This window comes from Ictalurus punctatus, chromosome 3, assembly GCF_001660625.3.
Source record: "Ictalurus punctatus breed USDA103 chromosome 3, Coco_2.0, whole genome shotgun sequence".
In the NCBI taxonomy this organism is placed as follows: Eukaryota; Metazoa; Chordata; class Actinopteri; order Siluriformes; family Ictaluridae; genus Ictalurus; species Ictalurus punctatus.
In genome coordinates, this window is record NC_030418.2 from 30,975,243 (window position 1) to 30,991,816 (window position 16,574).

At 40.6% G+C, this 16,574-nt stretch overlaps 1 protein-coding gene across 6 annotated transcripts in view; it reads right to left on the minus strand.

The window, feature by feature from the left end:
• The window catches only part of inpp4b (inositol polyphosphate-4-phosphatase type II B), a 224,684-nt gene that overhangs the window by 124,282 nt on the left and 83,828 nt on the right, over positions 1–16,574 (minus strand). The window contains exon 1 of one of the 6 annotated variants that reach the window (XM_047153924.2): positions 13,505–13,730. The exons of the other annotated variants lie outside the window; for them this stretch is intronic. The gene's annotated coding sequence lies outside the window, so the exon portion shown is untranslated. Of the gene's footprint in view, positions 1–13,504; positions 13,731–16,574 lie in introns of those variants that run through there. 6 annotated transcript variants of the gene reach the window in all.

Sequence of the window (16,574 nt, forward strand, 5' to 3'; positions counted from 1 at the left end):
TGAGTCATTGTTAGGCTTTACTCTTTTACGTATATCTGTTTATGTAATGATTTATAACCATACTATCCGGTGTCACTCAGGAGAGAATGAGCTCCGCCCATTTCAGCCTGGTTCCCGCCGATGAGCCTCGTTAGATATGAACGGATTTACGTACGAATCATCAGTTACGAGCGTTTACACAAGGCATTTGGTGTTCATAAAAATCCGGTCGATTCAGAAAAACGTTCATATCCTACTCGTGCTCCTGAGTGGGTGTAAATTTATGCGTGAGACGACTAACCTCAACTTGTCCGACTTCGAATCATATAATTTGTACGCATTATTGCACTTTTATATCTGTAAGTATAGAGCCGTGTTGAAACTGCTTCGTTTTATTCCATCTACAGCATTTAGCAGATGCCCTTATCCAAAAATTATAGAAGAGATTTGAAGTCTCGATCAAAAACATATCCTCATACGAGTTCCCCAGGTCAGGGAGTAAGAGTGCCATCGAGAGCATTTCGTGAAAACTAGTCGTTTTATATCACCACCATTAATTAAAAAAAAAAAAAAAGCAAGCCAACACAAACCCATGAATTAAGACTAATCCTCAAATGAATCATTTAACCAAATGCCATAGCTGACAGAAAATTTCCTCAATTATCATCATTATTCATATTATACAGGTAAATGATTAAATATTTTATTGGCATAGAAGCAAGTCAAAATAACTTCCACTTCTGCTTTTCAGCCTTTACCTTGAGCGATGGTTTCGTGCTCACAGCTGTCTGAGCACTAGAACTTATATGGAGGTTTGTGGGCGGAACTACAGGGCAAATCAGCTGTTCCGTGTATGCACTTGGTAATTTGCGAACGACTGGAGTTCATAAACGTGCACACGCCAGTGAAGAAAATCAATCATTCGCAAATCCAGTGGAAATTTTTAGCTCGCTTCGGTTTACGCAAACATTCACACACAACTTTACTAAAAGACCGATAAATGAGGACCATTGTTTGTTACTCTCTTTGGTTTCTTTGCCACTATCACCTCTGGCTTGTTCATTAGGGATCTAAACCTTTCCTACATGGATTTCTGGGGAGAGTACAAGACTTTTCTATTGATTTTTGTTATTCATGAGAATGACACATCGTACTATTTACTCCATTTTCCGTTATGTTTAGTGTCATGTTTAGTTTATAGTGAGAACCGAAACTGTCATTCCCTCATCAACCTCTCATTTTTATCTCACTTAACGATAATAATAATAATAATAATAATAATAATAATAATGATACGCAGATCAGCGATAACATTAACAACACTAATATGTGACGTGAATAACTGATTACCTCGTTACAATAGCACCCGAAAATGGGTGGGGTATATTTATTAGGCAGCAAGTGAACAGGCAGTGAACAGAAGTTGACGTGTTGGAAGCAGGAAAAATGGGCGAGTGTAAGGATCTGAGCGACTTTGACAAGTGCCGAATTAGGATGGCAGACAGTTTACTGAGAAACTGCAAAGACTTTCTTGTGTCCGAAAATTTTTGTTTACAACGTTACCTCTGACTGTTCTAGCACTAACATAGGAGACTCACGTGTAAATGACATGAAATTACAGACAACTTTACCACATCATCCGTTATACACCGATTTAAACTGTTCACATGCAGCATCCACCATCCAACTCCGTGTGTAAGCTGTTATAGAAAATTAACCAACACCTTCTGTCCAAGAATTCAACAGGCTGTTGGAATCTATATACGTTACTTAGGAGTTGCTTCAGTCTATCAATTTGGATAACACAGTGTAAACACAGCTTGAAGAGGTGAAAATATGGGAAGATGAGTAACTTGAATTCCCACAACAGCGGTCACAGCCTGGGAGGTGTCATGTACTAGAGTCCACCTGGGTGATAAAATAAGCAGTGGCAGTTTGGCAATACAAACAAGGATCACTGCTTCGGTCCCCATTCTCTTCCTTTTTCTGCATCAGGACTTCCTTGTGATGCCTGTCACTGTTACAGAAGTTCATGCAAAAGCAGCAGATTAATCACTACAGCTTTGTGCATGGACGACACCTGGCAGATGGTGTATGTGTGTGTGTGTGTGTGTGTGTGTTCAGGGGAGTCAGAGCACACAAGGTAGGCTACGGTGTGAACCAAACAAGCCAGGAACATCAATAAATAACACATACTCTTACATATATGTACACACACACACACACACACGTAAATGATGATAGAAATAGCACAGGAGAACAGTAAAGCAAAAGGATATAGAAGGAGAGATAGAGTGAAAAGAAGTGAGATGAACAGAGAAAGCGATAGAAAGGGGAGAGCCTGAGAGTTAGAGAGAGTGTGTGTGTGTGAGAGAGAGAGAGAGAGAGAGAGAGAGAGAGAGAGACTTTAACTTTCAAATAGGCTTCTCTGTATGTCCAATACACAAAGCTCAATTCAACTCATCCTGAGCAGCTACAGTAACACACACACACACACACACACATATATATATATTTATATGTATATATATATATATATATATATATATATATATATATATATATATATATATATATATATATATATATATATATATATATACATACATACACTAAGGGTTGTATTACAAGTTAACGATTTAAGTCTATGTTTAGTCCACACCGAGAGAGAACCATGCCCACACACACCCTGTGCCATTTCCGCCTAAATGAATTAAAGTTCTGCGTTCTGTATTCTCTGAAAAGAAAAGAAAAAACCCTCTTTTCTTTTCCTGTTTCTTGCAGCATGTACAACCTGCGAGGCCTTTCTTCTCTCCCTGTGTTCCTCCATTCCTGCTGTGTCTGACTCGTGTGAGGTGTCTGAATTGCAGCTTTGTGTTCTCGGGCTGTTTTTTCCTTAATGCAGCATGAGCACAATGCTGGTCTGCTCACAGGCGTATTGCGAGTCCTGATATAATATCAATTACGATCAAAAATGATGAAATATTTTTTAAAAATAGGCATGAATCATCTACTTGGGCCCAGTTTCCATAGCGATACCGTAAGATTTCCTCATTCTCATTTAAAAAAAAAAAAAAAAAAAGATTAACTGCATATCACCTGCTGGCTTTTTGTTTTGTCTTCCTCGATTTATTTAAAGAGTATTTGGCCATTAGACGGAGCTAATCCATGCAAAATGGATTGATTTATCGATCGAGGCTAAGAGATTCGAGACGACATGCCTATGTCAGCAAACACTGAGTTAAATAGCTGTTTAACTCTGCAGACTTGTACAAACTCCGGATTTTTCCTCAGAGTTCTCTGTGCTGCTGTCTGTGCAGCGAAAGAGGATTTTGTACAGAAATGATAGTTAAGCTGAGGAAGCAATGTAACTTAGTGTATATATATAAATACACACACACACACATACACACACAAACACAAGTCAAAGTCATCAAAGGGCTAAAAATCTCCCTTCTCACTGTGTAGTGATTACATCGGAGGTCAGAGGTCATACTGTTGTGGCTTGTCGAGTCCCTCGGTCATCTCAGTACCCGTTCCCAGCCTACACGTGCCGTCACACGCATTTCCACCGAGACACAGAACACGTTTACGCAACTGAGAACTCGTCTGAATGAGAACTACACAGTTCCTGGAGGAGTGTCCATTTGCATTGCAGTGGACTGCATGAAGCAGGACACTGTTAAATAGCAGAAGCGATTAATTGTGCGACGGTTACAATACAAGGAAGACTCAATTCTGTTGTTTTTATAGCTTTTCTTTATGAACGGGATGTGCATATGATAATTAGTGTAGCTGGAAAAGAGCATAACGTTGCTGCCTCACAGCATGAGGGTTCCTGGCTCGACCCTCTGTTCGCTTTACTCTCTATGTGTTACTCCCTTTCATATGTTCTTCTCACATCCACGTGGGTTTCTTCTCGCTTCTCGTCGAAACAATCAAGTAGGTGGTTTGGCTTCTCTAAACTGCCCCTAAATGTGAATGCGTGCGATACTGAAAGGGTGCCACTGCAGTCAGAACCCATGAAGCATGTGGGAGGTCTTCCTGCTCATTAGACACTCATATACACAAACTCACACACACACATACACACACATTGCACTTTGTACACACAGTAGCCCAAGTGTTGTTTTGCATGCAGAGATCCAAACACTTCTGTACTCTACTCCAGACAAAAGCCAATTCACACAACAGCATGTCTTTTTAGGACTAGTACACATTAACACGGGTTATGTCTAATCAAACATGTTTTTAAAAGATTAGCCTCTCTAGCATTTATTAAAAACCTCTCGACCACAATGAAATGTCTAAGTGGCATGCTGGGCAAATGCACCAGGTGTTTGCTACATGAACTTACAGTGGTGCTTGAAAGTTTGCAAGAATTTTTTAACTATCTGCATAAATGTGATCTAAAGCATCATCAGATTTTCACACAAGTCCTAAAAGTAGATAAAGAGAACCCGACTAAACAAATCGGACAAAATGCCTTAAGTATGTGAACCCCTAGGATTAGCAGTTAATTTGAAGGTGAAATTAGAGTCTGGTGATTTCAATCAATGGGATGACCATCAGGTGCGAGCGAGCGAGCACTCGGTTTTATTTAAATAACAGAGATCTATCAAAGTCTGATCTTCACAACACATGTTTGTGGAAGTGTATCATGGCATGAACAAAGGAGAGTTCTGAGGGCCTCAGAAAAAGAGTTGTTGGTGCTCATCAAGCTAGAAAAGGTTAGAAAACCATCTCTAAAGAGATTGGATTCCACCAATCCACAGTCAGACCGATTGTGTACAAATGGAGGGAAATGCAGATTTATAGAAAATCCTAAAGAGTTCTTGAGAAACTTGAGAACATTGTAACACAAAACGGCTTTGCCGTAAGCTCCAAAATCTTGGAAATTGTAAAGATCATGTGACAACCAAATGCTAGCATTTAAAAAATAAATAAATAAACTCTCTAAACCCCTCACACTACATTACAAAGAGTGTCTCTTTTTTTCAGATTGATCCATTTCAAAGCTGAATCATTTTTGACCCTTGGAACATTATCTTAGTCTGGATGTAGGGACAAATACAAATATGAAAGATGTGTTACCAAACATTGCTGTGGTGCAGGCCTTAGTCATCCTCCTCATGAGCTTACAACATTTCATGCCACACTAATTCTGTGAGGTGTGCATCTATCAAAACACAACCCCATATTTCCTGTTCTATTTGTTTACAGCATGTATATATATATATATATATATGTGTGTGTGTGTGTGTGTGTGTGTGTGTGTGCGTGTATATATACATTTTATTTTATTTATTTTTTTCACACCATAGAGAACCGACTGAATGACACTCACACATTCACATTTTCTATATCACACTACTGAAAATGTGTCATATTATAAACAGTGTGATGATTGTGTGGCATGTTACTGCAGAGCATGATACTCATTACACCAGCGTGGTAAACACTGACGTTTATAAAAGCAAAGTGAAACAAAGCTGCTGCTCTTCTGCCAGAAGACAGACTTTAGGAAAATAAAAGTGGACTGGACGGAAGGTCGCTTGAGCTACGTTTTTGCCACTCTAAACTCTTGCATCTGGTGTCAATTCTAGATAAGAATCAATGCACAAGTCATTCCACTGTACTATCTCGAACATCCTTTGTGAGCCAGAATCTTCGTGATCCACTTTTAATAGCTCGTTCGTTTTCTTGACCTCTCAAGAGATGTATCTGTTGTCAAAAGCCACTATTCACGCTGCATCATGTGTGCCACACACACGCTTTACTCGGCGATGGAAAAAACAGGGGGTGTCTAGAGCGAGGCGCATCTCCTGGTCTTAACAACACAACTTTCTCTCTGTCGCTTTCAGTCTGACTCTCTTACACTGAGAGGAACTCGTGTAGCTTTATCAGATGAAAAAGCGGCATCCGGTTCCTGTCTGCTGACCTGAACCTCTCCATCACTTCCTTCCATCGCTTCGCTGTGCTATGTTCTCTCGGTTAGAAGAGTGTATATCCAAACACACAAAGAAAACACCCACTTAGGGCAAGTTCCTGGTATTCTATGGGCTTATCACGATGAGTTTGTGGTTTTCAGAAGAGGAACATCATCAAGTACTTCAGGTTATTTCCACACAGCGATACACAGAAGCAGTGAAACAGGCTGAATGTATACCAGCAACACAAATTTCCTCATCAACATGATTTTTTTATACACGCCCTGATATCAGGGCTGTAATATACGATAATATTGCTGGATACAGTCACGAGAAATGGATCCTGTGCTCATACAACAAAAGTCGCACCCATGCAAAAGATCTCTGGCGTCCATCCAGAAACGTTCTCAAGTCCTAATGTTTGTGGTAGTTGAAATCAATTGGAAAATTGCAATACTACTATTCACAATACTTGCTGTGTCTGCAATACCACTTCCTATCTGCCTGAGCATCTCTTAAAGTTAAACTGAAAAAAAAAATAAAAAAATAAATAAATAAAAATCAAACATCACCATCAGAGCTTGTAATAAGAACATATAGTATACTGGAGACGAATCCCTTTTTTCTGTACAAATCATTAAGTATGCTTCAGGGAGCCATGTTTAGACTGAAAATCCTCTTAAGCTCAAAAATCAGCTATTAAAAAAAAAACCGATACTATCACTAACATATCAAGTATTACAGATATAATCCCGAGAGGCAATAGGGATTTCGTCTGGCTAGTTTAGGATTATGAACATCTTGTTTGTGCTGTCAGCAGTCTATCCATGCCTGTGCCCAATGTAGCCTCAGATTCTCGTTCTTGGCTGAGGCGAGTGGTTCCCGATGTGGTCTTCTGCCCCAAGGTTCCCAGTGTTGAGCATTCTGAGATGCTTTTCTGCTCACTACGGTTATGAAGAGTTGTTATGAGTTACCATAGCCTTCCTTTCAGCTCGAACTAGTCTGGCCACTCTTCAACATGGCGTTTCGACCCATAGAAGTATCGCTCATGGAAGGCTTTTTGTACCATTCTGTTTAGACTCTAGAGACTGCTGCATGTGAAAGGCCTAAATCCTAGCAACCCTGTCATGGTGAAAGGCACTGGGCTCCTAAGTCTAATGTTGATGTGAACATCTGTGATGTGAAGCTCTTGACCTATATCTTGAACATTCACCTAGACAAGCCACATGCGGCTGATTTATTTGCACTCCTGCCCACGTTTGACCTAAGCAGCTCACCACACCAGCAACTCACAAGACCGGTAAACAGCTCAAACTCATCCTCACACATAACTGCACCACACAAAATCTTCTCATTACTCCTCTGCACACCTCTGACCATTTCTTTATCCAGTTTTCTATTTGTCTTCCCTCACCCCACTCACTGCCTCCACCTTCTATCTCCTTTCGTCCCAATCTTCACTCCCTTTCCCCCTCACACTTTTCCTCCATTGTCACAACCTCACTTCCCACCTCTCCTCACTGGACTTAAACACCGCAACTGACATGCTATGTTAAACTCTAACATCTTCTCTTAACAGCATCTAACCCCTAACCTCCAGGCCAGCTCGCACATCACCCCCTAGCCCTTGGCTCTCAGAGGCTCTTCGTAATAACCGGACCAAGATAAGGGCAGCTGAATGGAACTGGTGTAAATCTAACTATCCGACTGACCTAACAAATTGCCAAACACTACTCTCCTCTTTTTCCCATAGCATCTCCATTGCTAAACTCATATACTACCAGGAGAAGATTGTCAGCTCTCCCAACACCCATTCTCTCTTCAAAACCTTTTCTTCTCTTCTCTGTCCCCCTCATCCCCTTTCCCCTACCTCTCTTTTCCAGCAAGGTTACATCAACCAGGAACCAGTTCTCAACCCCAGACACACATAGACTGGCTCCTCCACCACATAACTCTCAACTGTCCTCCATCTCTCCTCTCTCAGAGACTGATGGCTCAAAACTCCATCCTACACCTGTCCTCTTGACCCTATCCCTTCTTACCTTCTTCAGACCATCTCTCCCACACTGCAACCTGTACTCACGCATCCTTAATACATAACTCTCTACTGGCACCTTCCTTACCTCATTTAAGCAGGCCCAGGTTATCCCACTTTTCAAAAAGCTGACACTTAACCCTGCTGCAGTTGATAAGTACAGACCTGTTTCCCTCCTCCATTTTCTTTCTAAAATCCTTTTTTAAAAAAACCTTTTTTAATCAACTCTCAATTTTTCTAACACAGAACAACCTCCTAGACACAAAGCAGTCTGGCTTCAAAAGCAGTCACTCCATGGAGACTACTCTGCTTTCCGTCACTGAACCCTTACGACTAGCAAGACCTCAAGATCATCCATCCTCATCCTACTTGATCTCTCTGCTGCTTTCGACACTGTGAATCATCAGATCCTCCTGTCAAATCTCTCCAGCCTAGGCATCACCAAAATGGCTCTGCACAGGGTGGAACCATATGTCACAGGCAGATCCTTCAAGGTATTGTGGAGGGGAGGAGCTTCTGAAACTCAGCAACTCACAACTGGCATTCCTCAGGGGTCAGTTCTGGGTCCAGTGCTCTTTTCTATTCATACTACTTCTCTGGGGCCTGTGATTGAGTCTCAAGGCTTCTCATATCATTGTCATGCTGATGACTCCCAGCTCTATTTGTCCTTCCAGCCTGATGATCCACGCCTCTGCACAAATCTCTGCTTGCCTGTCTCAAACTGGACAAGGGAACACCACCTTAAGCTCAACTTGGCCTCACCGTACAGCTTGGCTCAACCACATTCAAGCGAACCAGGACAGACCTTGACCTTGACCTTCACAGACCACATTTCAACAACTGCATGATCCTGTCGGTTCACTCTGTATGACATCAAGAAAATCAGACCCTATCTCACCGAACAGGCTACACAGCTACAAGTCCAGGCTCTTGTTATCTCAAAACTGGACTACTGCAATGCACTACTCTTGGGTCTCCCAGCCAGCTCTATCAAACCCTTCCTGATGATTCAGAATGCAGCAGCATGCCTCGTCTTCAACCAGCCAAAAAGGACCCATGTCATACCCTTCTTCATCTCCCACCACTGGCTTCCTGTAGCCGCCCGTATCAAATTCAAGGCCTTGATGCTCACGTACAAGACCTTGTCTGGATCAGCACCGCCCTACCTCACTCTCTCCTTGAGGTTTACATTCCCTCATGCAATCTGCTATTGGTTAACGACCCACGCTTAGTAGTATCTACTCAGCGTTGCTCAAGGTCCCTTTCCAGAACCTTCACACTAACCATCCCTCAGTGGTGGAATGAACTTCCAACCTCAATCCGGACCGCAGAATCTGTCACTATTCAAAAAAATAGCTAAAGGTCCACCTCTTCCATGAACACCTAACCAACTCCTAACCTGCCAATCCCCACATTATTAAAATAAAATAAATAAATTATACATATATATATATATATATATATATATATATATATATATATATATATATATATATATATATATATATATTATACTGGCTCTTAACATTTTGCTTCTCTAAAATTGCTTCACTTTGCTTCTCTAGAATTGCTTCACTTTGCTTCTCTAGAATCGCTTCACTTTGCTTCTCTAGGAGAAAAAATGTTGTACGGTAGCACTACTTGTATTGTTCTCGGCTTAATATATCGCTTTGCTTGAATTTCCTCATTTGTAAGTCGCTTTGGATAAAAGCATCTGCTAAATGAATAAATGTAATGTAAATGTAAATCTGCATGATTTTATGCATAGCACTGCTACCACATGATTGGCTGATTGGATCCTTGCACAAATGTACATACAGTATGTTCCTAATGAAGTGGCTGGTGACGGTATATTCACTATGTATGCCACTACATAGGTTAAAAGATAACGAGTATTTCAGGGAAAAATGTTTTAGAACTAGTATTATGGCCTTTACTTTATTATGCCATGATGTAACTGTAACAATAACAGTAGTAGTAATAGTAGTAGTAGTAGACGTGCTCACACTTTCGAAGTAGGAAGTGTTGCAGGAAACAGTGTCCCTTGAGCTGACGCTATTTTCTTCTAATCTCTATACTTTAAAATGATACTTTTTTTTTTTTTTACCTTACGTTACTTTTATTTTTTTTTTACCTTTACAATGTAAAGGTGCTATAACATACTATACTATTCTCTCTCTCTCTCTCTCTCTCTCTCTCTCTCTATATATATATATATATATATATATATATATATATATATATATATATATATATATATATACTGTATAGCATGTATACATTATTTTTAATATGTGCTACAGGAAGTTAACACACAGCCGGGACTATTCATTCCGTCACACTCCAGAGGTTAGGAACACAACAGTCTGAGACACGAGACGGTGAGAATGGATAGGGAGTCTGCTCTGTTCTTCAGCCCTGAATGACGAAACCCAAGAGAAAGGCAGCATGAGACATTCCTTCTTGGAGACAAACGACTGGAAGAAAAAGGGAGAAAGAGGCAGAAAAAAACGAAGGAAGACAAACGATGCCTTCCCCGTGTGCACGGGGATTGATTGTGATTGTCTGGCTACACTCATTCACTTTCTCATTTACTCTCTCTTACCTTTATTCTCTTCTATCCTACACAGGTCAGACAGAGGTTTGATCTATGCCCTCTTCTACGCCACATGACACTTCAACTGTCTACGTCGGTTCTGAGAAGCCACCATGCTCGCTCTCTCTCTCTCTCTCTCACTCACTGACACAAACACACACAAACAGAGGCAATCTCAACTATATAACACACACGTAAAATCAATGTTAGGCTGAATCCCAATTCACTATATACAGTATCTCACAAAAGTGAGTGCACCCCTCACATTTTTGTAAATATTCGATTATATCTTTTCATGTGACAACACTGAAGAAATGACACGTTGCTACAATGTAAAGTAGTGAGTGTACAGCTTGTGTAACAGTGTAAATTTGCTGTTTCCTCAAAATAACTCAACACACAGATATTAATGTCTAAACCGCTGGCAACAAAAGTGAGTACACCCCTAAGTGAAAATGTCCAAATTGGGCCCAAAGTGTCAATATTTTATGTGGCCACCATTATTTTCCAGCACTGCCTTAACCCTCTTGGGTATGGAGTTCACCAGCGCTTCACAGGTTGCCACTGGAGTCCTCTTCCACTCTTACATGATGACATCACGGAGCTGGTGGATATTAGAGACCTTGTGCTCCTCCACCTTCCGTTTGAGGATGCCCCACAGATGCTCAATAGGGTTTAGGTCTGGAGACATGCTTGGCCAGTCCATCACCTTCACCCTCAGCTTCTTTAGCAAGGCAGTGGTCGTCTTGGAGGTGTGTTTGGGGTCGTTATCATGCTGGAATACTGCATACTGGTCATGCTCTGCTTCAGTATGTCACAGTACATGTTGGCATTCATGGTTCCCTCAATGAACTTTAGCTCCCCACTGCCGGCAGCACTCATGCAGCTCCAGACCATGACACTCCCACCACCATGCTTGACTATAGGCAAGACACACTTGTCTTTCTACTCCTCACCTGGTTGCCACCACACACACTTGACACCATCTGAACCAAATAAGTTTATCTTGGTCTCATCAGACCACAGGACATGGTTCCAGTAATCCATGTCCTTAGTCTGCTTGTCTTCAGCAAACTGTTTGCGGGCTTTCTTGTGCATCATCTTTAGAAGAGTCTTCCTTCTGGGACAACAGCCATGCAGACCAATTTGATGCAGCGTGCGGCGTATGGTCTGAGCACTGACAGGCTGACCCCCCACCCCTTCAACCTCTGCAGCAATGCTGGCAGCACTCATACGTCTATTTCCCAAACACAACCTCTGGATATGACGCTGAGCACATGCACTCAACTTCTTTGGTCGACCATTGCGAGACCTGTTCTGAGTGGAATCTGTCCTGTTAAACCACTCTATGGTCTTCGCTGCCATGCTGCAGCTCAGTGTCAGGGTCCTGGCAATCTTCTTATGACACCAAATTTAACACACCTGCTCCCCATTCACATCTGAGACCTTGTAACACTAACAAGTCACATGACACCGGGGAGGGAAAATGGCTAATTGGGCCCAATTTGGACATTTTCACTTAGGGGTGTACTCACTTTTGTTGCCAGCGGTTTAGACATTAATATCTGTGTGTTGAGTTATTTTGAGGGGACAGCAAATTTACACTGTTATACAAGCTGTACACTCACTACTTTACATTGTAGCAAAGTGTCGTTTCTTCAGTGTTGTCACATGAAAAGATATAATCAAATATTTACAAAAATGTGAGGGGTGTACTCACTTTTGTGAGATACTGTATGTATATGCGCGACATAAGGTATAACTAATTATAGTTATACGTAACGATATGCTGAAAAGAACATCGAAAAAGCTGAGAAAGTTGTGCTTATTCAGAGATGGCTTAAGCACCTGCTTGATTAAATTTTCTGGGCGTGCCTTTCAGATTATGCAAATGATCTGCATGAATTTCACACCTCTGAGGTTGCCAGATATTTTTTGAGTAGAAACATCCAAGACATTTTTTTTAACCATGTCTAGAACACAAGCACTCGACTTTAAGCCTGAAAAAAATAATCAGGGGTTATAAAAAAAAAAAGTGAACTGAAGAAGCAGATCACATTCTTTTTTCTTCAGTATCAAATAAAGGACAGAATATTGCCAATGTATTGCTAATCGTATTTATCACATTAATTACTGAAACCCTCATTATTCAGCAGCTTATAAAGTAGCACTCGATCCAGCACATACTATTATTTAGCATTTAATTGTGCTATGCACTGATAGTTAATTATGCGCATAATTAATGAAGCCAGGAAACACTAAATAAAAGGTCATGAAATCCTAATGTGTGTGTGTGTGGGATATAATCTATTTAATCAAGCTTTTAATTTGCTATTTTGGTGTCTCAGATTAATAAATTATTGCCAGTCTTTTGGCTAATTTCATGCACTTTCCTGTTTAAAAAAGAAAAAAAAGTGCCCGTGGTTTGAAGAATAAGCTGACCAAGCACTTATCTGCTAGTTTTATAGCTCACTGTAATATAATTCTTAACTTTATTCATAAAAATACATTTGCTCTGAGATCTTCAGTTACAGTGCTGTTAATTTTCAGAAATTACACCAATAAAACTACTAAAATGTTGGTACTGATGAAGCTTTAGTACTCACACGCAAACACCCAGGGGACACATATAACACACTAAACCTCTGTTCCTGCATCCACCACACGCACACACACACACACACACACACACACACACACACACACACACACTGTGTACATAAACTGTCGAAATGGAGTCCACTTTTAGATACACACTTGAGCACACACACCGACAGTCATGAAAGCAGGTGCACAAATATAAACATTTCTGTAAAATACGAAAGTAAGTGCAAAAGTGCAAGTGCTGCTTTCAAATACAGGAAACACACAGATACGAACTTGCAAGCTTTCTCTCTCTCTCTCATACACACACATGCAAACACACACAGACGCACACACATACAAACACACGCAAAGACTTACAGGTCTGCAGCAATGTCCAACATAAACCGAGTTGTCTAGGTGAAGGAGCGGAGAATCAGAGAGTCATGCTGTTAGCTCTCGCTCCGTCCTCTCCACACACACACACACACACACACACACACATACACACTCACAGTGTGAACTCAGCTGCGCTGCACATGCTACACATGCATAACCACACATCAGAGATCTCACACACAGAGCGCGGACACATACGCACACGCTCACACAGACTGCACTGAGACTGAGAAAACCACTGCAGACCCGAGAGAGACCGGAGAGAGAGAGAGAGAGAGAGAGAGAGAAACAGAAAGAGAGAGAGAGAGAGAGACGGAGGAGAGAGAGAGAGACAGAGGAGAGAGACTCAGAGGAGAGAGAGAGACGAAGGAGAGAGAGACGGAGGAGAGAGAGAGAGACAAAGGAGAGCGAGAGAGAAAGAGAGAGAGGAGGGGGGAGAGAGATGGAGAAGAGAGAGAGAGACAGAGGAGGGGGAGAGTGAGAGAGAGATGGAGGAGAGAGAGAGAGAAAGAGAGAGAGGAGGGGGGAGAGAGATGGAGAAGAGAGAGAGAGACAGAGGAGGGGGAGAGAGATGGAGAAGAGAGAGACAGAGGAGAGGGAGAGTGAGAGAGAGATGGAGGAGAGAGAGAGAAAGAGAGGAGATAGATGGGGAAGGGGGGGGATTACAGGGACAGAGAGATGGATAGAAAAAGTGAAAAAACAAGAAAGAAGGATGTGTGTTAGAGCTTTTCCACGGCATAATGGATTTTTCCACTGTGCATGATGTATTTGTTTATATATTATATTTATTAATATATTACATTTATTAAATCTCATTATACATATATGGATAATATTTTTGACTATTTATTAATTTAATGATCTTGTAGCATAAAACGTGTGTGTGTATGTGTGTGTGTGAAACCTCTTAAATATGCTTTAACTCATTTTGGTGGTTTGATATGAAATTGTACTGTTTATGATGGCAGTTTTTGGACTACTTTACCGTTTTCTCCACTGCTTCATTACAACATCGTTAGCTTTAATCAGAGGTTAATAACACATCTGGGTTACGGTAACAGTGAAACACGCTGGAATGAAGTGGTCAGAAGCAGGACAGAGCTGTTTGGTAACTGTGTCTGCGAGTGAATCGGACTAGTCACATGACTGTGTGGTATATAGTATATTATAGTCCACTGAAAAATTTTCACAGACTGAATACTACTATGAAGAGCAGCATGGAGTCTAGCGTATGCAGTCTGCGCTGTACAAGAACAGAACATTCGCCACATACACACACACACACACAAACGACACATCAGTCATCGGCCTTAATTATAGGACTCTAACCACTCACACACGCTTATCTTGCTACCCTTGTGAAGACCTCCCATTGTTAATGCATCTAATTTATCTAAATCTAACATTAACCTCAAATCTATCTATCTGTCCAATATCCTTACGCGTATAGGTATATAAAATATGCTACATTTTCCAATCTTGCTGAAAAGATAAACAAATAAACACAGGCAGAATTGTACCCCACAAACCTTAGCGTATGTCATTGTCCAAGACGACTATTTTTTTTCCAGATGTGCACCAAGCGAAGTAAGAAAACAGTGACGCGCTACTTAACCCGACATTCAGGAAGTCTAAGTACATCTAGCATCTAGATACCACTACCAGAAGCAAATATATGATTTTCACACCCTGTGTCCTTTCCCTTTCAGTGAACTGGCTTTTCGAATGGGTGAGTATCAGCTAGGGTTGTCACGATACCATAAACATATCTTACGATATTATACCAGCTGAAGTATCATGACACCATGTAGTGTCACGATACCACGCAATATTGTGTTCATTCATCAACCAAATCTACATAATGAACAAAATTCACAGAAATACATAGATATAAATGAAAACGGACAAGCCGAATGATCCTCTACATGCTTTTATTAATGAGAATGAAAAACTGTTAGAAAAACTCAAGAACAGTCATGCAACTTGCAAGCGACGAATTCAATGTGTCACATATTTCATCTATTGTCTCCCAAGAGCAATGAAATCATGTAGATGCGAATTGTCCTCAGAGAAATAAGGGGTTAGTGTAACATTAGCATGCTTACTAGCAAACACGGCTAATTTTAGTATTTATGTATAGGGGTTAGCGTAACATTAGCATGCTTACTAGCAAACATGGCTAATTGTAGTATTTACACATAGGGGTTAGTGTAACATTAGCTTGCTTACTAGCAAACACGGCTAATTTTAGTATTTACACATAGGGGTTAGCGTAACATTAGCTCGCTTACTAGCAAACACGGCTAATTTTAGTATTTACACACGGGGCAAGCTTTACATTAACTTGCTTACTAGCAAACACGGCTAATTTTAGTATTTGCATATAGGGGTTAGCGTAACATTAGCTTGCTTACTAGCAAACATGGCTAATTTTAATATTTACACATAGGGGTTAGTGTAACATTAGCATGCTTACTAGCAAACACGGCTAATTTTAGTATTTACACATAGGGGTAAGCATTACATTAACTTGCTTACTAGCAAACATGGCTAATTTTAGTATTTAAACATAGGGGTTAGCGTAACATTAGCTTGCTTACTAGCAAACATGGCTAATTTTAGTATTTACACCTAGGGGTTAGTGTAACATTAGCTTGCTTACTAGCAAACATGGCTAATTTTAGTATTTACACATAAGGGTTAGCGTAACATTAGCATGCTTACTAGCAAACACGGCTAATTTTAGTATTTACACATAGGGGTCAGCGTTACATTAACTTGCTTACTAGTAAACACAGCTAATTTTAGTATTTACACATAGCAGTTAGCGTAAAATTAGCGTGCTTACTAGCAAACAGGAAATCTTTAAAGATTCATGTAAAGACTTTAGGTTAAATAAAGTGTTAATAACCTCTGTGTATTCTGCAGAAGCAGTGAGATGTGTCGTTTTAGCTATAATAGTATCAACTGCCTCACATACAACATGACTTACGGTACCACCGTATCGATTATACTACCGTTTAAAAATTACAGTGGCATTTTGAAGCTTTAG